Source organism: Cryptomeria japonica, chromosome 8, assembly GCF_030272615.1.
Source record: "Cryptomeria japonica chromosome 8, Sugi_1.0, whole genome shotgun sequence".
NCBI lineage: Eukaryota > Viridiplantae > Streptophyta > Pinopsida > Cupressales > Cupressaceae > Cryptomeria > Cryptomeria japonica.
The window spans coordinates 405320745-405344830 of record NC_081412.1 but is presented as its reverse complement, the minus strand read 5'-3'; positions in this window follow the sequence as shown (position 1 = coordinate 405344830).

The window sequence follows — 24086 nt, the reverse complement described above, 5'->3', positions numbered from 1 at the left end:
TGATCAATGGCTTTTGCTAAACTTTCATTTTTTCTCTTATTTGTCTTTTATTATTATGTAATGCTTGTTGCTTAATAATTTTTTATATAAAAGGGTTTGGGCCCTTTCAAAATCCCTACTTACCTAATAAAAAACAAAGGTAGGCTTGCAATTTCATATTATTAAAGTCAGAATAAAATTAAATACTTATAAATGTTTTTTCCTCGTATGAGAAATCTAAGAGTATGAGTGATAAAAATTAAGAAAGTATAATCAATATTAAATTTTATGTTCATAACATTAGACAAAATATATTATGTAATATTGAGACATTATAAAATTGGTTGTACATGTGAATCTGTGATTTAATGAAATGAATATAGGTGAATAAATATTTAGTTTTGATGCACATATTGATTATTAACAGGCTATGAATTTAGTGTTCATTTTCTAATATGAAACTTGCTAGGCTCAGTAGGGGTTACAATGATTTTTAGAGGTTGAATTACATCAACAAATAGGATCCATAGGTGCATATCATTGTGATATTTTTGAAATAATATTTGAAGTAGTCTTGTTTCTTCAGTTGATGTTAAACTGGTGATATCTAATATGTTTACTAGAATATTTAGTAACTATAAAAGTTAATTATAATTGGTTGCAAAAGAAATCACGTGATATGAAATATTTTTACTAGAATATTCAATAGTATGTTGGGGTTAGATAAGAAAGTAATATGTGATTATGCAATATTGTTATAATACATAAAAAAATTGAATCATATAACTAATTAATATCATTACTCTTATCATATTAAAATGTGATAGATTAAGTCTAAAGTGGTTAATTTTCTCTTTTATGTTATATACTTATCCTTTTGAACTGTCATATGAAACGTGTATTTCCAATCATGTGAATTAGTTAGCCTATAAAGGTTGTAAGGAAAGGAGTTATATGTTTTTAAATGTTTCAAAATAATATTAATGTGATATTGATTTAAATAAATTCTTATCTTGGTAGGAAAATATAATAGTGAAATAGAGTTAGAAGGACTGGTGCTTATATATATTTAAGTATTATGTAAACATTTGTATGGGCTCAACATTGTGATTTATTTCTTATGTTGTTACTTCCATGTTTTTGGTATAATAATTATGGTGATTCGGATGTATTACTTGTTCTAATCCTTAGTTTCAATTTAGAGATATATTAATTTAAGATTTTATTGAATTTGAAACAATATTTTCTAGTTACAGCCATGTTTTTATATTGTTCCTTTCTCTCTTTCATTTTACCAAGATTGTAATTTTATTTGTAAGTTAAATGGTACTTTTAAAACTACATGCTTGTGTATACTTGTGTTTTGTAGACTATGAATTATATTTTTCTAAACAACTTTAATGTTTGTGTTTAATCACATACTTATACCTTCTTAATTAAATATTAATTATTAAAAATAGATAGATCCAAAAGGCCCAAACCCTCCTTGGGACACTAAGAAGTTATTATGACCAACATATGCCATTTGTTTCCTTTGATATTATTTATTTATTTATTATTAGTAGTAGTAGTAGTAGTAGTATTGTTATTATTATTATTATTGTTATGTGATCTTGATTATTATTTTGGTAGCCTTAAAGATCATATCATCACTATCTTTTTCTTTTTTTTTTAGCAAAAAGATCCAATAGCTTGATGATTTTGATACTCTTGAGATTTTGAATTGATATTCCTTAGTATTTCTTGTATATTTTCTATAATTATGCTCATTCCTAATATTGATTTCATAATAATAATTATTAAAATGCATTGATATCATTGACTTGTGGTCTTGCAAGACTATAATGATGCAACTTTGAATGTTGTATTTTTTTTAAACTATTCATATATGAAATATTTGACTTGTGAAATTATGTAATGATATATAATTATAATAAGGTAAGATATTGATAATATGATTATTATCTAAATTATGTTCATTTTTTAATGATTTGAGAAGTTATAAATCCATTATTTTTTTCATAAATAACATGTTGTTATTTGGGTCTAATTTGTTGCTAAACTGATGCATCTAAGGTCAAGATTGAAGAAAAGTTTTGTGGACTAATGGAATTAATATTATCTCAAGTGGAGATATATTTTTCTAGTAAACTTTACCTGTTTATGAACATTCTAATTAAGATGAGTAAAAAACTTAACCTATGATGAATTTAGGTTTGAAATCCAATTAACTTTGCATTTGATGATATGATGATTGTTTATTTACATAATATTGTTTAATATTATAATTTGAAAACATGCATGCATTGGGATGATGCAAGATCTTAAGGGCGATGTATGGCATGCCCATAACTTAGTGTTTTAATTAACACGTGTTTAATTATTCTATCCATAAATTTTATTGGCATATTAGTGTCCCTCTTCGAGGATCTAGTTCTGCAAAAAAATACTAGGACAAAATATAAATACAATAATTATTTTCTATCTATTCCTATGTTGATGGAGGTAACTAGAAATGAAGGATAAAATATAAATTATTTACATATATTCTAATTAAATTTTACTTGCTAAGTATAGTGACCATTAATGTGTTGATGATTCTTTTTCTTGTTGATCTCATAGATGGACATGCAATGTATAATCAAATTAAAATTGTTCTCAAGGATCAATTTAAAACAACTTTCGCATGTCCTTATGGAACCTACTACTAGAATTTCATGCCTTTTGGTCTTAAAAATGTAGGAGCTACATATCAAAGAGTAATGAACATTATTTTTCATGACATGATGCATAATCTAATGGGAGACTATATCGATGAACTCTTGGAAAAATAAAAATAAGGGAAGATAATCTAAATTTCCTAGACAAAATATTACAAGGATTGAGAAATATAAACTTCGATTAAATCCAAAGAAATGTGTCTTCAAGGTGACCTCTAAGAAACTATTAGGATACATTATTTCTTTTAGTGCCATAGAGGTTGATCTAGCAAAAGGAAAAGCAATAATTAAAATGTCTCCACCTATAAAAAGTAATCAATTGTGATCACTACAAGGAAATTGCAATGCATTAAATATTTATAGATCAATTACCTGACAAATTGCATCCCTTTATACACTTTTTACATAAGGATGTCACTTTCAAATGGGATGATTAATGCCAACAAGCCTTCTAGATACTCAAATAATATCTCATGTCTCCTCTTATTTTCATGTCACCTATTAAGGGAAAACCCCTTCTCCTATACATAGCAACAACTATAGCATTGGGGGCACTACTTGCACAACATGACCATGAAGGAAAGTAAAGAGCTATCCATTACATAAGTTGTACTTTAGTAGGATACGAGCTCAGCTATACTTACATTGAGTGTGTATGTCTTATATTAGTATTTGTTTTACAAAAAATGCAATGTTATATGGTTATCCATCAAACAAAGCTCATTGCTAATATTGATCATCCAAAATACTTTAAAAAAAGTAGTTTTGATAGGATCACTAGCAATGTGGGTTATGTTCTTTAATGAGTTCTACATTGAGTATTGTTGGTTGAAAATTTTAAAAACTAGGAGAGTTTACAAAATTTTGGTTTCAACCACAATACATGAGATTAAATCTCTCTTAATTTCTAAGGGAAGGCTCCCCCTTTAATTCACTACTCTAGCTTTCTAAAATAACATACAAGTTTCAACTTCTAAACTAAACATGGGTGGTGCATCATCCAATCCTCTCTTCCAGAATAGATGTTATTCTTTCCTCTTTCTTTAGGAAATTATTTACAATATAGAGCAACAATAATTGTTACAATTTCATTGTTAAAAATTAACTTAAATGCAATAATAATTAAAATATGGATAAGTAAAGAAGCAAAGTTTCAATAAAGGCCCAAAGTCCTCTGTTGCTTCTACGAGACTAGAAAGAGTGCTTAAGCTCAAAGTCTTAAAAATCATTGTTGTCCTATCAACCTTTTTACAAATACTTATGTAACCCAATGTGCTAACTAAGAAAATCAAAGCAAAGAACAAAGTCTTTAATTTGATTCCTTATTATAACTTTCGATAATATTTTTCTGAAACAATAATATGAAGCTCAAAGTCTTCAAATTAAGATTTCTTTTCCAAGATGACACAATAAAGCACAAAGTATTTGAGGTGCTATCTTTACCATATTTCAGATAACTTTTATCTTGAGAATACCAATATGAAGCTCAAAGTCTTCAAAATGATACCACCTTTACCAATTCCTAATTTTATCAACAAGAGCTGAAATATAACACAAAGTTCACAAACCAAAAATTGTTTCTACTCTTTAACAATATTTCCTCAACAACACCTTTACTTGAGAAAAATAAGAATTTATAACAAGAATAACATAAGAACACTCTTACCATAAACCACAAATGAATCCAAAAAAAGTCTAGATGCAGAAGCTTTCTTCTTATTTGATCAAGTTTGTAAAATAACAACAGGAAGACAAAGTTTCATTTTTTGCTCTTCACTTCGGTAGATTTTTGGCATGTAAATTAAAGATTTTAGATACTAATTATAATAAGAACCTCATATATATAAGAGAGGTGCATTGAGAAAATCTAGGAAAAAGTATGACTAATTCAAAGAAGTCTCTTATTTGACGTTGGACTCGTGGCATTGCCTAAGTGCAAAAACTAAATACAAAATGACACTTGAGGTGTCAAAGTCTTATTAAAAAATTCATCTACAAATTATAAAATATGAAAAATACTAAGTGTCACCGGACGCTCCATTTTGATCTTGCTTCATGAATTCCTTGAACTTATGTAAAACCGCTTTCATCTGTTCCTGATCAGGTCCTTTGGTATGACTTGTAATGACCTTAACCTAGGTGATGGAATCTCTGAGGCTCATGTAGCATTTCTTGTGCTTTTTTTAGAAGAGAGGCTAGATCATCCATATTTACTTGGATATCTATCAACTTATCAATTGAGGATAATGAGAAAGCTTGTTTGTTGACCTCTTTGCCAATTAGCACATTGAATTCTTTGACAATGGTATCCTCATGAAGGGGCTTTTGGTTATCATCGAGGAAGGTACAAGGAAGAGTTGATATTTTCTCGATGATATTTTTCCCTTTATCATTACATTCCTTCCGGACTTTTCTCAAATATTTGATAAGCACCTCTATTGTGTTCATTTGATGTTTCAATATTTCTCTTTGCTTAATGTGCATATCCCTTCAAGGGAGCACTCCATTATCAACCAAAACATCTAATTGGAAATCCTCTAACTTCAACCAAGAGTCAAAGGCCTTCTCATGTGCTTCCAATTCATTTAAAAATAAATTTAAATTTTTATCAATTTCACACTTTACCTCCTCCAAGTTATTCATTAGAGTAATTGTTGAACATAGGAGATGAGTTCCTTGGCTCAAAAATATGTCCATCCATTCGCCAACTGTTCTCCCATGAGAACTGACCTATTCAGCTTGTTTAATGATTTTCTCATCTACTGAAGAAGCGATAGGTCAATTACCTCTAACGATTTAGCTATCTTGATCAACACTTTTGTAAGTTGATCTACTTGTTTCTTCAACTTATCTTTCTTGACCTTTTCTTCATTAAACATTGTCACAAGATGTTGGAAAGAAGTTTGATCATCCTCTACTGTACCTTCATGCATTTGTTTGCCAAGGTCAATTCTATTGATGATGTAGTCAGTGGGCTGCAGTCTATTCAAGTCTATGTTCAGAGGAGGAATTGCCATTTCTACATACTTATTCTTTGATTTATCTATTCTTAACCTGGACAATATTTTGGCCTTCTTTGTAACCTTGGGCTTAACAGGCACCAACTGACTGAAATCAAAGTCATCTAGAGAGATGCATTGCTTCTTTCTCTTAGGAGTATTATACACTAGCCATGGTGGTGAAGGTGATTCGTCATCCACTCGTGCATTCAACACTTGTGTTGCCAACTCCTGAGATTGAACATTTGTAGTAACAATGGGTGGAGTTGAGGTAACAATGGCAGGTGGATTTGGAGCAATAGAAACCTTAGGAGGAACTTATGTTTCTGACATAAACTTATCAAAATCTTCCAACATGGAAGAAGTAACTATAAGAAAATCCATGCGCGGAAAACACTCTCCTATCATCAATTCTAAGGGGATTAGCAAGCAAGGAAGTATTTCAATTTCAGTTTGCAATACATTAAAATAAACACGGACAAAAGATTAAGATGAACCAGATAGAATAGCACCAGAGAAAGACACCAGATATATGTGGGAAAACCCTTATGGGTAAAAAACCCACCACCAAAGAGACATCACTTTATTCAGTAAACAACATGATTACAATAAAGTTATCAGATCCTCCTTTTGGACTATGTTCTCACCACATGCAGACACATCGACTTGGCTACTTATAAAACCATCACCTCCACACAACCTTCATGCACACCCTTCTTTGCTCTGCTCATCGGTTACATCTCTGGCAACCACCATCTGTCCAACCAAACATTCCTCTGTTAGTTTGTATAACGGCCTTGGAACGTAACCATCAAGTAACAATCTATCCATTCATGAACTCGTGGAAAACATATTATCCCACATTCATCCAAAAGTCAGGTCGGTTCGTATTCAAATACACCGACATAAACATTCCAAGTGTCTGTTGTTAGGATTCCCAAAGATACTGAGAGGGGGGGGGTGAATCAGTATCTAACCGGTTTGCTGATTTTCTAACCTTATTAAATATTTTGCATTCCAAAACAATGTACCGATAAACAAGAATTAATGCAGTAAATATGAACAATAAACACAACATAGATAGCACACCATAACACAAGATGTTTAACAAGGAAAACCGGTGTGGGAAAAACCTTGGTGGGATTTATGACCCACAATATTCACTCACTGGCCAATGAATGAATATTACTTACAAGAGGGGCTTGCACATGCAGGAAGGCCAACTGCCTAAAGCTCACTGCTCAAATACAAAAGGAAGTCTCACTGACTTACAAAATGGATTATGAGAATCCAATATGATGTACTGCTACAAAAAGCATCTGCTATGCCCGATTCAGTACCGGTTGAAGCTCATATAATAACCATAAACCTTACTCCAAAATTTGCCTTAATATTCTCTCTACATGTCCATCCTATCATGTCGCTCTCTACAAAATGATCTACAAGGTCTCATACTTATTTGAGTCTTATTACAATATTCCATGTCGGCTTACAAAAAGATATTACAATTAAATACAATATACAATAAATAAAATCATGTCGGCTAGGATGCTGGTAAACATTATTGTCGTTGTCGGTGCCATAAGATTGCAAGGTTGCCATCAATGACAATACCTTCAATCACCTACAATTCTCATTGGATTGTGTAATGCCAACAATCTCCCCCTTTGGCATTGATGGCAACACTCATGAGAAAAATTCAAAATTGTATCCAAAAATTGAAGTCCAAAAATCTTACCAAAACTGTGTGCTCCCCCTGAGCAAATGATCTCTAAGTTATTGGATTTTTCTCTTCCCTACTACTCCCCCTTTGACATCAATGACAAAGGTTGTCAAATGAGTAGTTTTCAGCTGAACCTTGTAACTGGTTGGTTACAATCTAGAATAGGTCTGCTAGTACCAAATTCAGGCTCTGAGTGAACCTGTCACTGTCCTTCAATGTTGCCTCTGTTCTTTGAATTGTACCGGTGAGGTGATGCATTTTCTCTTCCGGTGTCTTTTGTCCTTGAATAAGTGCCTCTGAGATCTCTTTCCTTAAAGAGATGAGGTTATCCAATTTAGGACTAAGTCTACATTTAAGTTCTTTTGCCTTTCCTTTTATTCTTTCCTTCTCCTTTTCCAATTTCTCAAGTTTCTCCTCAAATCCAGCTATCTCCTACTCTATAACTGATATTGGTTTTGATGAACCAATGATATTGTCAGCTATAACATTTATTTATTTTTGTACTTTGTTGATCTCCTTATCGATATCCACTGTCAAAAGATTGGTCTCACATGTATCTCTATATAGTTCCTTAAACTCCATTATTTTTACTCGGTGTCAAGTAAGAGGGTATCAATGTGTCCCAAGCACTTCTTTATTGTCTCATCAAAGAATTTCTCTTTTTCCTCATCCATTTTCTCTTTAAATGTCTCTTCATTTATTTGTTCAACAGTCAATATGTTGTCGGTGATGTACTTAGACAATGTATCTAATTGACTCAAGGAATCTTTATTTTCTACATTGTACTTGGGTGCAATCAATTTAAGAATGGGGATGGTATCATCTATAGCCTTATAGGCCAATGCATTGCAATCAGTAATTTTCTTAATAGAGTCCAATAATACCTCAGTTACATTTGTTGGTCTGAATTCAGTCATGGAAGTACCAGATGATTGTCCAACTACCTTAATGATCTCCATGTTGTCAGTGTGAGTAACCACTTTTCTTGTTTTGACCTTTGGTGGGTCAATTTGTGTCTGCATTTCTATCAACAAAGGTTTAGGCTTCTCAGTTGTTGTCGGTGGCACTATCTTTGTATGTACTTGTGACTCAACCTTTTTTCTGTCTGTTTCTCAGTGGGTTTCACTATGCTTTCTACTGTTGGTTTCTCTATCTACACCTCTGCACTATCCACTACCGATGATTCAGTAGGCTTCTTTGTATTGTCTACAGTCGATATCCCATCAGTTGGTTTTTCAATGTTTGCATCAATGGTATCAGTCACCATTCCAATCTCAATATGTTCCATTGTTTGTTCTGCATGTGTCTCTACCTCAATATTTTCAGTCAGTGGCTCAGTAGCCACATCTTTCTTCTCACCAGTGGTCTCCTTATCAACCACAATATTGACCTCTTGAGTATCAATATTCATTGTGTACGGGATTTCTAATTCAGGATTTGTATCCTCATGTGGAGTCTCCACATCCTTAGTAGCCGGTGTTGCATCTGTCTGAACTGGTGGAGTAACAGAAGGAGGTGGCAAATTGTCTGTCACTTTTATATTTGGTAGTCCACCTACCTTGCCTTTTCCCTTATCTTTATCCTTTTGGTAAACTTTGAAGGCTTTTGGTCTCTTTAGTTCTTCTTGTTTCTCTTTTTCCACAAAGAAGATGTCCCATTTATCAATTGTCTCTTCTAATATCTCATTAACTTTGCTAGCCATTAGACTTACATGTCGGTGACTACTAGAAAATATTGTTTTGTTAGCTTCACTGATCAGCTCATCAATTTCTTCCATTGATTTAATAGGGTGAACAGCTAACAGTTTCTCAATCTTTATTTTCTTGTCTAGTTCCATAATGGCTAACCTTTTAGCATCAAGCCGCCTATATAGGTCACTAGGTAAATCATCTACAACCTCTATCAAAACTTTCTTATAGATGTCGAGGTGTAAAATGATACTATTTTCTATGCTTTTCTTTTCCTCACTCTACTACACAATCTCATAAATGAGATCTTACATATATACCAAAACCTAAGACCAAATGAGTAGGTCGGCTCACTAAGATATTACAATAAAATCAATATACAATAAACAAAATCATGTTGACTAGGATGTCGGTAAATATTATTGTCATTGTCGGTGAACTATCTATCGGTGTAGAGTCTGTCGGTGCTTGTGTAAAGCCTAGCGGTGCCGATGTAGAGTCTGTCGATGCCGGTGTCTGTCAGTGCCATAACATTGCAAGGTTGCCATCAATGACAATACCTTCAATCACCTACAATTCTCATTGGATTGTTTAATGCCAACATCTGCCTACTAGTGTTTTGGACTTCAGTCTGGGCGACCATCCGTAGTCAAATACTTCCCTATCGGCCATCGGAACCAGCACTAAAAATTTACCTTGATATCCGATCAGCAGTAGATGACTTCATCGGCCCATCGGAACCAACACTCAGAAGTTACCCTGATCCTCGATCAACAGTAAATGAATTCATCGGACTTCGGCGTAACTTTCATCTAGTCAACCCGATCGCTGAAGGTGACCTCATCGAGTATCGGTGTAGCAAACAACCAATTCTCCTGATCTCTGAAGATACCTCAATCACCGAAGGCAATTCCATCAGGTCATCAGGATCTCAATCATCTGATCTTCCTTGATCTCTTTCTGCACTCCGCCACGTGGCACCCCCTGATTGGCTCTGGGGTCCCTGTCCTGCCACCTTAGCATGAACTCACTAATCACTTAGAATGAAGCTCTTCTTTGTCGGTGGGTCCCACCATGGTCACCAATTCATGGGGAATAAACTTTGTGCATCTCGCCATAGCGGTATAGCGACAATCGCCTGATCATCCCGGACTTGCTCACTCGTTAACTTGCATGAGCTTCTCTATTGTCAAGTCCCACCATTTGGTTGCCAAGCCACGATGGATAACCTTTGTGCATCTTGTCATAGTGGTATAGAGACAATCGTTCGATCATCCCAGACTTGCTCACCTGTTAACTGATCACAAGAAGAAGGTTCCATCGGCCACCAACATAACTACGAATAAGCAATCTCGATACCTAATAAACCAGACAAGGAGGATACATCAGGTAGACCTAACCTGATACTTGTCTGCAACATGTGCATTGGCTAGAGTTACACCGATAGGAAAATTCCACAACCCGATAGCTTCCCACAAGTTGTTCCATCGAGGTAAGTTACACCGATCAACCCGACTACTGGTCAAGAGAATTCGAGGCATATTTCCAACAGTAACCTGAGACAGATTGGGAAGAAAAACCATATCGAGATTGTCATGAGGTGTATCTAAGGAAGATTCACTAGTGGAAGTGGAGGGAATGACATGAATTTTAGGAGCTTGTGATGAAAATGAAATAGTGGAACCTAAAGGAATAGTATCAGAAACTATGATTGAAGTAGTACCTATGACATCACATGATGCAAGAGGAATACCTTCTTAAGTCTCTTGAGACTGGGAAGTACTTGGGATTTAAGGTAATCCCTCCTCATCAAATTCTCCTTCCGCTTGTTCTTCTTGTTCATTTTCAGGTTTCTCTTCTTCTTCTTCTTCTTCACCTTCATTATCTTCATCATCTCATTCATCAACCTCATCATGAGCTTGAGTCTCTTGAGTTGAAGACTTACCTTGATTCTTACTTTTTCCAATTGTGAACTTGAACCTCAGAGCTTTAGGATCCATAGGATTCTGCTTGTTCTTGGTCCTTAATACAAAAGTCTTTCCCTTAGGCCTTGTAGTATTGTCTTCAAATGATTTGGTCTGGAAAGTCTTCAACTGAATACCATGCAGATTCAACCAAACACTGGTATTAGCAAGAATAATTTGGAACCTGGCCCTTATTGAAGTATTCTCCTTTTGGGACCATTGGATAAGAGGCAAAGGTGATCTGGCAACTTTGTTCTTCTTATATATAGGATCTAGGATGTCTCCATCCTCCTCAAGATCCTAAAGAACCTCAAGAACCTTAGCAAGATCAAAATTCTCAATTTTCACTATTGTTAAATTTTCACTATTGTTAGATGACAATAGTCATGTCTCTGAATGTCCTCTTCAGTTTTGCAGTCAAAACATTTCCTGGCTTTGAAGAATCTTATTGTCACTCTCCTCATCTCCTCATCCATGGAACAAGCCTTGTAGATAGATTTGATGGAGTATCTCCCAATGGAATGTAGAACTTCAGACCTGTCTTAAATGAGCTCCAGATTTACGCTTATGGGATTGATATCATTTGGCGATCCATCTCCATAAGGATGATCTTATTTGATGGGTACCTTGGAAGAATGAAGGGCTCTCCATCAAAGCATCTAATCTTGATATATATAGATATAGGAAACTATAAGAAAATACAACCATATTCACTCATAGATTTCTAAGCCTCATTTGATACTCTCTTGTTCTGAAGATCTTTATCAAACAAGCACATAAATGGGAAAATAAAGTGTCATTGACCCTCTTGAAATGATGTAAACTCTCCTTGAGAATAAATGAGGTGAAGTACTTATAAACAGGAACCTGGCTCCTGTCACCTATGATGGATAATCCTAGAAAATGCCTCATGGAGGCGGATACATAAACAAGATATGATGTCATGTAAAACTTGAAGGTGGTGGGCACCTTGGTTGATTACTCACATAAATCATTTGCAATCTACTTGCCCCAATAGATCTTCTTCTTATTTTGCTTGATAATGTGAATGTACTGATACATCCACTTGTAGTAAGTGTTGGAAGTTGGGAGGCCTTTTACCCTGTTGAGAAGAGGAATGAGATCATTGACCTCCTCAATGAAATCACTGCGAGGAAGAGTCTTTGGCCACCTTGCAATTGTAGGCCTAGGAGTCTTTAACCAATTTTCATGTATATTTCTCGTACACTTGTCTGGAATATTGTCATAATAGGTCACAACTGATTGCATATTAGTATTAGCATATTGATCTATGGGTGGACACTTGAAAATTGTGTCAAAGAAGTCCTCATCAAGCTTGATGAGCATCTTCTTTCCATCCGCATCCTTCATTGATCTAGTTGTAGGATCATACCTGTTAGCTAGGGCTAAAAAAATTATGGATTCTATGTGGTACTTGTTAGCTAGGGCTAACATAAATTCTGGATTCTATGTGGTACCTGTTAGCTAGGGCTAACACAAATTCTGGATTTTGTGTGGACATAGAAAATGCCGCCACCAGATGAATTCTACTATTGATGGTGGGCTCTATTTTGTAGGATATTGGTGGCTCTCTGATTCTTTTCAAGAACTCTTCAAGATCTACATGGCCAATCTTCATATCTCTGATATTATCAATATTTGATGATATGGATGAAGGAGGAAAGTTTGGATGAATCTCTTTCTTTTTGAACTTCATTGTTCTTTTGCTCAGTGAAGGCTCTATCATTCGCAATAAGTGCACTACAACATGAAAATTTATCACTATATTGAGATGATTAGCCTCCATAAGAAACCCATTTGACAGAACAAAAGCCTTCAATCAATCACAAATTGGTTAAAAATCACCACTTTATGAGTGTGTGAATTAGGTGCAAATCAGACTTACAAGTCTAATTCGCATCTAATATAAGTGAAAAACCAACAACAAGTGCATATTGGACTTGCAGGTTTGATTTGCACTTATGAGAAAGCAAATATCAAATTAGGTGTATATTGGGTTTATATCCCCTAAATACACCAAGGAAAGATCAAGATATATCAAGGAGTGCATATCAGAAATACAACCCCAATATACACTTGGGAAAAACACAGTATGAAGGTGCATATCGGGGTTGTATCCCCAATATACATTGCTAATTATAAAAACCAAAACATCAATTAGGTGCATATCAGGTTTCTATCCCCAAAATGCACTGCCCGAAAGAATAATGCATAAGGTGTGGATTGGTGTTGTATCCCTAATTTGCACCTTCAGAGAGTGATTGGGTGTAAGCGAGGGATATAACCCTGATCCATACCTATTGAGTGACACTCGGCAAAATGTAGGTAAACAAAGGAAACTGTACAGGGTGTTGGTCGGGGACATAACCCCGATCACCACAAAAACAAGAGCTTGTAGTGGGGGTTGGGGTTATATCCCTGATCACTACCTACAACAAGAAAAGAAAAATAAAGGTGGTGGTGAGATCATATCCCCACCACACATCATGGAGCAGACCTCCGATGTATGATAGGGATACCACCCCACCAAACACCGTTTAGAACACGGTTTGGGGAAAAGATGTGATTTGGATTTGAATCCGATACACATCATAGCCAAGGCTTCAGTGTGTGCCAGGTTTCAAATTTGGCTTCACACCAAGGCTTAGGGTTTGATGAAAAACGATAATATAAGATTTTATTATTAACAATATGCATCAAAGTTAAAAATTTGATGTATATTGTTAATAATAATATCTGAGTATGATAAATCACAAAGGGGAAAACAAAAATACATACTAGGGTATGATAAAATCAACTCCAAATTGAGATATTTGATGCCTTGAAATCTCCACGCAAACAATGAAAGAAATAAGGGCAAAATTGATAATAAAAGAGAAAAGAAACCCGATTTAAATTGGACTCAAATCATTAAACCAATATGTACTCATAAAATGATGTCAATTGGACCTATAGGTCTAATTAACACTAGTATTCCCTAAATGGTGTAAATCAGACCTATAGGTCTAATTGGCACCAAAAAGACATCCAAGGTGTAAAATCGGGGATATAACCCGACTTGACACTTAGATACCAAAAATGGTGCAAAATCTGGTTTAAAACTTGATTTTACACTAAAACAGAAAAGTTATCTTTTTAAAATAAAATTTGGAATTTAACTTAATAGGATGAAATTCCAAAATTGAATACCAAGTATTCGAGGGCAAATGAGACGACAAGAATGCCTCAAAAACTTGACTTAGAGAAATGAGGATGAATTTGAGAAAAAATTGTAGGGGGTTGTCTTGTTACACACAAAACAAAAACAAGGATACCAAGTATGCTGAAAGAAAGACTATCAAAGGACAAGCTATAGTAGATCAACTAGTTGATGCACCTATGGTCAATGATCACCCACTAGTTTTAGATTTTCTAGACGAATCAATCTTTACCATCACAATTACCCAGCTATCGTAATTATACTTTGATGAGTTTTTAACAAAACATGGAGTTTGTGTCGATACCTTATTTATCAAACCACAAGGGGATTGCATTCCTATATCATATCGATTAGCATTCCTTTGTACATATAATATTGCAAAATATGAGCAACTCATATCATATGAATCTATATATTTAAAATGATCACCCCTTTACATGAATTTCAATTGTAAAATATTTTATAAAATTATCACTGCCATGTTTTTTATATGATCTTTGTGATCTTAGGCATCATTGTTCTCATTATGAGAATCAAAATTAGATCAAATTATTCATAGTGATTTGGGTCATACTAGGGTTTAGATAAACACTATTTTAAAGGAATATCATAACCAAGATTAACTCGTGGCATAAACAAAAGATGTGAAAAATAAATCCCAAAGGTACACTTTCATATTGAAAAAGTAGAAATATCAATGATGTATCAAATATGGAAATGAAACCCTAATATAGTTTCCAAGGATGGGTAGGGTAAGTAAAAGGGTTTTTACAACTAAGATAATAGAAAAAGATGTAACAATATAAAGTCAATGAGAAGTACAAAATTGAGATGTAATATCATTAAAGTATAGATATAAAAAAAACCCTAATATGAATAAGAAATCCTAGAAGAAGACTAGGTTGTATAGGATTTACTAAAATGCAAATAATAAAAAAATTTCTTTATGGGGTGACCTATGTAGCATAGCAGTTAAAACACTTGCTTGGTGAATTCACCACCAGGGTTCGAATCCCCATTGGGCTTGTATGCTTGAAGGCTTGGTACTTATTATGTGCTCGCGGATTTGAACAACAATAGTGATCAACACCTTTAAAAGTGCCCATTACCGATCAAAAATTTAAAAAAAAAGCAAAAATTGCTTTATGGTTAATCCAAGCCAATCCAATGAAATGTACACAAATAAGCAACTAACCTATATTGATAATTTGAGGGAAATTATGAGGGTAGTTTTTTTTCTACTATTAAATACTAAGGTATGGAAAGTAAAGAAGTAAACAAGGTACTTAGTTTCATGATCAAAGAATGAGTCATTAAAAAATATATTACAATTTCATTTCAATGAGTCATTAAAAAATATACTATAACATCATTTATTTTTCCTAAAGTTATATCTCTTCATTAGCTGAATGTCATATATTTTGTGTTGATCTTGCAATTTATCTAAGGTGATATTTACTGATCTATAATAAGTTCACAATTATGGATTCGTCCTTTGAGTTTGGCCTCAACCCTACACAATTTCAACAATTATTCTTTTTCCCACCTAATTCATATTCATATTCTCTACTCCTTTCTATTATCTATTGATTGAAGATATTTGAAAATACCTTGGAAGAGTTGTTATGTCCCAGGGAGACATGCGTACTCTATGTCTAGTTGGGGAATAGTGTTGTTAATATCAAAGACAACAAGGATGCCTTCTATAATGATTTATGAAAAAATGTTTTTCTACTTAGCACGCCAAATCTAAATAGTTCATTATTATTTACTCCTTTAATGTTTCAACTCTTTTTGAGATGATTGTTGGAAAAAAAATCACAAAAAAGGGACTTTGTATGCAAAAGTTGTGAGAGTATTAAGTTCGAAAAATTTCTCCCTTTTGTGCTAAAATGGAGTCTATTAAACATGCCTTCTGGTTTTGTATTCATGCTCATAACATTTGGCACTCACTTTTCTCTTCTTTTCCCACCTTATTCCCTGGAGCATGGTCTTAGAAAGTTGCCCTCTCGGGTGCCTCACAATCCCTTGATATTTTGTCTCATACTTGCAAGCATGGGGTTTTGAAGTGTATATAGAAATTGTGTTGTCTTTCTATATTCTCCAATACCATCTTCCCTCTTCAAATTGAAGTTTATATGATCTATGCCAATTTGTCTCTCTAGCTTGCCAATCTTCCTTAAAGACGACTCTACATCTCTCTTGAGGAGAAAAAGAAAAAAAAATTCTTTAGCTACAAGATATGGAAAAACAGGGTTCAAAACCAATATGATAGTTGCTCAATCTCAAACTTTTATTGGCTTCATGTTGTCAAAGATTGGTCCATTTGGTTTCAGTTCAGATTGATGATTTAATAGGATATCAAAGAGTAGCTATGGCAGTTTGCAAACGAGGAATGTTTGGTTTGTGCTTATGTGCATGCCCTTCCTTCTATGATGGATTTTCTCTTGAATTAATTATCTTAGTTGGGATTTGTTGTAGTTGTTGTCCTTCCTTCTATGTTGGAGCTGCTTTATTTTTCTTGTCTTTATAGCTGATGTAGTTGTTTCTTATAAGATGTTTACAACTATTTTCAATTGTTGTTGTAATAGTTTTGATGGGCCCTTATAATTTGTATTCTTCTTATTGATTTCTTCAATAAATAAATAAAAATGAGATTTAAACGATTATACTTTATTTTTTATGCAATAATTAGAAAAATTCTCTTATATACCATGCAAATCTTTGAATCATCTTAACAATGTTAATTAAAAATCCAAAATTTAAATTAATAAAATAAGAGTTATGCCTATTTTACTAAATGTGTTTTTTTGAGCTTTTAGGTACCAAATATTCGTTTTGCAATAACGAATATCCATTTTCAAAACAATTATCCATTTTCAATAATAAATGATGTAGGATAATCTCTGGCAGAGAGCAATCCACATTAGATGTACATAAATTTCTCTCATTTGTGGTGTTTTTGCTTTGGTTTTAGTTTTGGGTTGATCTTTGTTTTGTGTGCAAGGAATGAACAGGACACAAAAAATTAGTCTCTCCAACCTGAGAAAATTTGTGTGATGTTCCATCGTGTAAAGCATCCTGCCGACATCATTGTTTGGTCGAAGAGACACAACTTAGTTTAAGGGACACCAAAAACCTCATGTCGATGTTGGTAGGTCACTCCGACAAGCTCGAGACTACTTTGTTGCGCTCTATCAGTATGACTTGGGCATATCGTGGAGACCTCATATCTCTCTCCTCAACAAAGTGTTTTCACATCGATGTGTTCTTTTCATTGGTAGTGGTGACATCGAGGATACTTTGAATGTCTGTCACCAATAGCTTTATGCACTTCATGTTAGCGATCCTCATCAAGATCGAAGAGACTTGGGGAGACTCTCTCTGTGTGAGGAAGTCTCTTCAATGGGTGTTAATCCGTTAATGTCAGCACTTCTCACCATAGGTCAAGGAAACGCGGGAGATCTCTTTTTGCTGAGGTCATCTCAGCCCGATGGGTTTATTACGTTATTTTTTGTCAAGCTTTTACTCCATCGAGGAGACTTTGTCCTCACTTGCCTCAAACCCAACGATTTCCGATGGACTTTGTCCTCACTTGCCTCAAACACATCTTTCATTGATGTGTAGATGAGACATCAAAATTCCCTTGTTGATATCAACTGGTCTCACTGATGGGACATGAAAGAGTCTTTCAGATTAGTGGATCAAGGAGACATGGGAGAGTCTCTCATCAATATTTTTTTGTCTCATCGATTGGTTTAGACTTAGTTGTGATGGGTTAGGTAGCACAATGTGGCTGGGAAACTAGATCAGATAACTGTTGAACTTCTGCAACAACCAATAAAAGACAGAAATGAACAATTGGAAAAGGAGGGGAAACTGAGCTTGGAAGAATGAATGGAGAGAAAACGTGAGAATAGAGAAGTCATTCTGAGAATTAGGAAAAATTGAAGTGGTTGTCATTGTAGGGAATAATAATTTCATATTTTTTTTGTGGGACAAAACATAATCAGGAACTGTAGAATGTTGAATTCAAATATAAACATTTTGTGTTGCATGACAATTTTTCTAAAAAAGATGTTTCTTTTCTTACTGTTGTGATTTTTTTATATTTTTTTGTGTACACATAGTTGCGTGCTTGGGCTTATCCCCAGTCTCAACTGCTCCAAGAGGTATCAAAGCCAATCAAAGAGAAGGTGTCAAGACAAATATGGAGTTTTGAGAAGAGATTTTTGTTGTGGGTAGGAGAAAACAAAAAAATACCTGCAACTACAGAGAACTTGCGTATCATGGCACACAAAGGATATGAAAGAGGAAGAGGGGGCAAGAGAGATGAAGACCGCACCGTAATGCAGATGTTGAGAGGAATAGTGACCAAGCTTGAAGCCGTTCAGACAACACAATGTAGAGGTGTTTATGTTGAGGATATCAACAAAGATAAAGAGGAGGTTTAAGTACCATAAGGAGAAAATCATCCTATGCCTGATCAAGAAGAAGAAAGCTTTGTTCAATCCTCGAATAAAATTAATACCACACCTCATTTTGACCCTACAAGTTATAATGGTAACATGAATTCAAATTAATTATTACATTGGATCTTTAAGATGGATAAATAAATTCATTTTGAAGGTACATAAGATGACAAAAAGGTGAAATATACCTATACAAAATTGAAAGGGCATGCATCCATGTGGTGGGATCATTTGCAGACTAATAGGAAATGAAGAGGCAATGAGAAAATAAAATCTCAGGATAGGATGGCGACCAATTAAAGGTGAAGTTTCTGACTGCAGACTACCATATAAGTATGTTTAAAAAAATGCAAAATTTGATGCAAAGAGACACAAGTATGGGAGAATATAGAGAGAAAATTTACATATTGAACATATGAGTAGGCCACACAGAGGATGAGGTGGAGCAAATTTCTAGATATTTGAATGGTCAGCATATGTCTATTCAAGATTAAATATTTTTTCTTAGATTGCAGAGTGTGAAGAGGCCTATCAATGTGATTTGAAGGCCAAAGAGAAATTTAATAGAAAGCAACAAAATAGCAATAGGAACACAGGCACAAATGCATGTGGTAGAGGCTAGAGCAGTGGTGGAAGAGGTTATTCTACAAAAGAAGATGAGGTTGGCACCTCCTAACAAGAAGGAGGTAGAGGAAATTTTCATGGAAGAGGAGAGTCCTTCAGAGGACTAGGGAGCTTCAAAAGAGGAAGAGGTAGAGGATTTACTGGTACATGCTACCAATGTGGAGAGATTGGACAAATCTTTTGAATATCCACAAATTTAAGGCAGAAGTAAAGGGAAGGAGGCCAAAGTTCATGTTGTCCAAGTAGAGGGTGAAGTTGTAGAAACTTCTAAGCATGGAGAGGATATAGAGGATGAAGAATCCTTGATGCTGAGGAGGATTTTGTTAAATCTTGAGAAGACAGAGTCTGAACTAGTCCAAAGGAGGAATTTATTCAAAACTAAATAAAAATCTAGTGGCAAATGTTGAAAAGTGATTGTGGATAGTGGTAGAACTAACAACATAGTGTCTGAAGAAATGTTGAAGAAACTAAATTTGAATAGAATGAAACATCCCAGCTCGTACAAGGTCTCATGGTTGGAAAAAGAGAATTAGTTGGTGGTGAAAGAACAATGTTTGGTCAAGATGAAATACTTTGTGATATAATGTTCACTGATACATGTCACATCTTGTTCGGTAGGTCATGATGTGAAGAATAACACTTACACCATCAAGAAGGATGATCAAGAGTTTGTTTTAAATCCAATGAGGGAAAATGAGGATGATGTGGAAGGGACTTCCAGGGTGTTTTTGGTTTATGGGAAGAAGTTTCTCAAGGATTTGAAAAAGGATAGAGTTTGTCATTCTTTTGTTTCCCAAACTAGGCAAAATATGACAACAGATAAGGAGGAGAAGTTGCCTTTAGAAATTCAAGAGTTGATTGATTAGTATGCAGAAATAATGATGGAGTTGCTAGATGGATTACTTCCAATAAGAGAAATCCATCATTGTATGGATCTGATTCTCGGTGCAAGTTTGCCAAACAAGGCACCATATAGGATGACACATTGGAAGAATGAGGAGATAAACAAGCAGGTCCACGATTTGTTGGACAAAGGGCTAATTAGGGAGAGTCTTAGTCCATGCAATGTACCTGCATTATTAGTGCCAAAGAAAGGAGGTGAGTGGAGAATGAAAACTTATTCCAGAGCAATTAATAAGATCACCACCAAGTATAGGTTTTCATTACCTATAATGGATGATCTAATGGATTGTTTGAGTGGTACACGGTACTTCACAAAGATTGATTTGAAGAGTGGGTACCATCAAATCAAAATTCATGAAGGGGATGAATGGAAAATAACATTCAAGACAAAGGATCATGGATTGTATGAGTGGTTGGTATGTCGTTTGGATTGACAAATGCACCCAACACATTCATGAGATAGATGAACCAAGTGTTGAAGACCTATCTTGGTACAAGTTTGTCATTATCTATCTTGATGATATATTGATTTTTAGCAAAACAAAGGAAGAACATTTAGAATATGTAAGGGTTGTCTTACAAAGATTAAAAGAAGAAAAGTTAATGGTGAATCTAAAAAAATGTACTTTTATGAAAATGGAATTAGTTTATTTGGGATTTGTAGTTTCAGAGGAAGGGTTAAAAATGGACCCTGAGAAAGTAAATGCTATTGTTGAATGGCAGTCACCGAGGAGTATGTTTGAAGCTCAAAGTTTTCATGGGTTGGCGATATTATATAGGAAGTCCATAATAAATTTCAGTAGAATTTGTGCTCCCATAACTAAAACGATGAAGGGAGCAAGAAAAGAATTCAAGTGGATAGTTGCAATAGAGAAGAGTTTTCAATTGTTGAAGAGTAAGGTGATAGAGCAACCAATATTGGCATTGCTTGACTTTGGAAAAGTTTTCCATGTCAATAGTGATACAAGTAGAACAACAATTGGGGGTGTTCTCAGTAAAGAAGGAATACCAATAGCATACTTTAATGAGAAGTTAAATGAAAAAAAGATAAATTATTTAGTGTATGATCAGTAATTTTATGCAATTGTGCAAGCACTCAAGAAGTAGAGACATTATTTGTTACCAAAAGGATTTGTGTTGTATACAGATCATCAAGCCTTGTCATTTATTAACAACCAAGGTAAGTTCAAATCAGAGGCATATGAAATGGATTGAATTCTTTCAAAGTTATTCATTTGTTTTGAAACATAGAAGTAATAAATCCAATAGAGTTGTAGATGTACTAAGTAGGAGGAGTCTATTGTTGAATGAGCTGAAAGTAAATATTATTGGGTTTGATTCTTTGAGTGAGTTGTATAAATAGACCTATATATCACGGAGGCATGGATGGCACACAAGGAACCAATGGAAGTGGATCGAACTTCATAGCTGGAATATTATATTCAAGAGAATTTGTTGTTCAAGGGACCTCGAGGCTCCATGAGAGAGAATCTGATAAGAGAAAAACATAGTGGTGGATTGGATGGACATTTTGGAATTGATAAGGGCCATAGATGTGTTGAATGAGAGTTATTATTGTCTAGGAATAAGTGTGGATGTCAAGTAGATGGTACAAGGCTATAGAATATGTCAACATGCCAAAGGTGTAAAGTAGAATACATGATTGTATCATCCATTGCTGATTCATGAGAGACCATGGGAACACACTAGCATAAATTTCATTTTGGGGTTGCCTCAAACTCATCGAGGTAATGATTCAACTTTTGTTGTTGTTGATAGATTTTCTAAAATGGATCATTTTATGATCATTTTATTCTGTGTCAGAAGACTAGTGATCCTTTCCACGTTGCAAATTTGTTTTTCAAAGAAGTAGTTTGACTACATGATTTGCCTTGGAGTATCATATCTGATCATGATACCAAGTTTGTTGGATATTTTTGTCGTACATTGTGGAAGAAGTTAGGCACACAATTGGGTTTCAATTCAACATACCATCCACAAATTGATGGTCAAACTAAAGTTGTCAACAAGATTTTGGGTAATTTGTTGAGATGTTTGATTGGTGACAGACCAAATCAATGGGACTTGGCGTTGCCAAAGGCAGAGTTTTCCTATAACAATTCGGTCAACAAAATTGTGAGAAAGAGATCATTCAATATCGTGTATGGTTATAGCCTAAGGGGTGTGGATGAACTCAAAAATAGTGCAGATTTGGTGAGATCAAGTGTAGTGGCAGAGAACATTGCAGAGTACATCAAGGATTTGCATGAGGATGTGAAGGAAAAGTTGGAAAAGAGTATTGGTAAGTATAAGAAATATGCTAACATGCATAAAAGAGACCGGGAATTTCAGATTGGTGAGTTAGTTTAAGTTCATTTGAGAGAGGAAAGATTTTCATAGGGAACCTAAAAGAAGTTGAAGTGGAAGAAACTAGGTCCCTACAGGATCTTAAGGAAGTTTTCAGCCAATGCTTATGAATTTGACCTTTCAGAGAACAAAGATATCTCTCCTATCTTCAATGTCAGTCATCTTTATAAGTATCATGAAGGGGAGACCAGTATTTAGGCACATTTACCTATAGATATATCTAATGGAACTACATCGGTAGATCAACTTCTTGAGAAACAATCTAAAGAGGTGGATGAAATCACAGATTCTAGGGTTGCCAAGAAGATGTGTGGAAAGGAATATATAGAGTATCTAGTTCGATGGAAAGGAAACTAGTTCCAAAGGCACCGTGGTTGAAGGCGAATAATCTTGCTCATTGTAGGATTCATATCCTAGATGGTTCCAAATGTTCATGAGTCCCTACCTAAGGTGTCTAATATAGGAGTATCTTGGGCACAAAGCAATCCACATTAGATGTACATAAATTTCTCTCATTTGTGGTGTTTTCTCTTTGGTTTCAATTTTGGGTTGATGTCTATTTTGTGTGCAATGGGTCGGCGGGACACAAAAAATTAGTCTCTCCAACCTAAGAAAATCTTCGTGATGTTCCATCGTGCAAAGTATAATGTGGACATCATTGTTTGGTTGAAGAGACACGGCTTGGTCGAAAGGACATGAGAAACCTCACACCGATGTTGGTATGTCTCTCCGATAAGCTCCAGATGTCTTAGTTGTGCTTATTGGGATGAGATGGGCAGATCTTGGAGACCTCGTATGTCTATCCTCGACAAAGTCTTTTCACACCGATGAGTTCTTGTTATTTATAGTGGTGGAATCGAGGAGATCTTGAATGTCTCTCACCGATAGCTTTATGCACTTCACATTAGCGATCCTCATTGGGATTAGGTGGCACAATGTGGTTGGGACACCAAATCAATTGACTGTTTAACTTCTCCCACAACCAATAAAACTTTGAAATGAACAATTAGAAAAGAGGGGGAAATATGAGATTGGAAAAATGAAAAGATAGAGAATGCGAAGAATAGAGATGTAGTTCTGAGAATAAAGTAAAATCAAAGTGGTTGTCACTGGAGGGAACAATAATTTTAGATTTCCATGGAGTACAAACCAGAATCAGGAATTGTAGACATTGAATTCAAATTGTAAACATTTTGTGTTGCATAACAATTTTTCTAATAAAGATGTTTCTTTCCTTGTTGTTGTGAATTTGTTTCTGTTGTGTACACATAGCTATGTGCTTGGGCTTATCCTTGGGCTTGACTACTGCAATAAATGTCCATAATTTGAAAAAAACAAAATTAACTCTAGAAAATATATATCTATATATTTACATATACACATTTTTTTATTTTGCCTTGGGAATGCATTTAATTTAGGCTTACAAG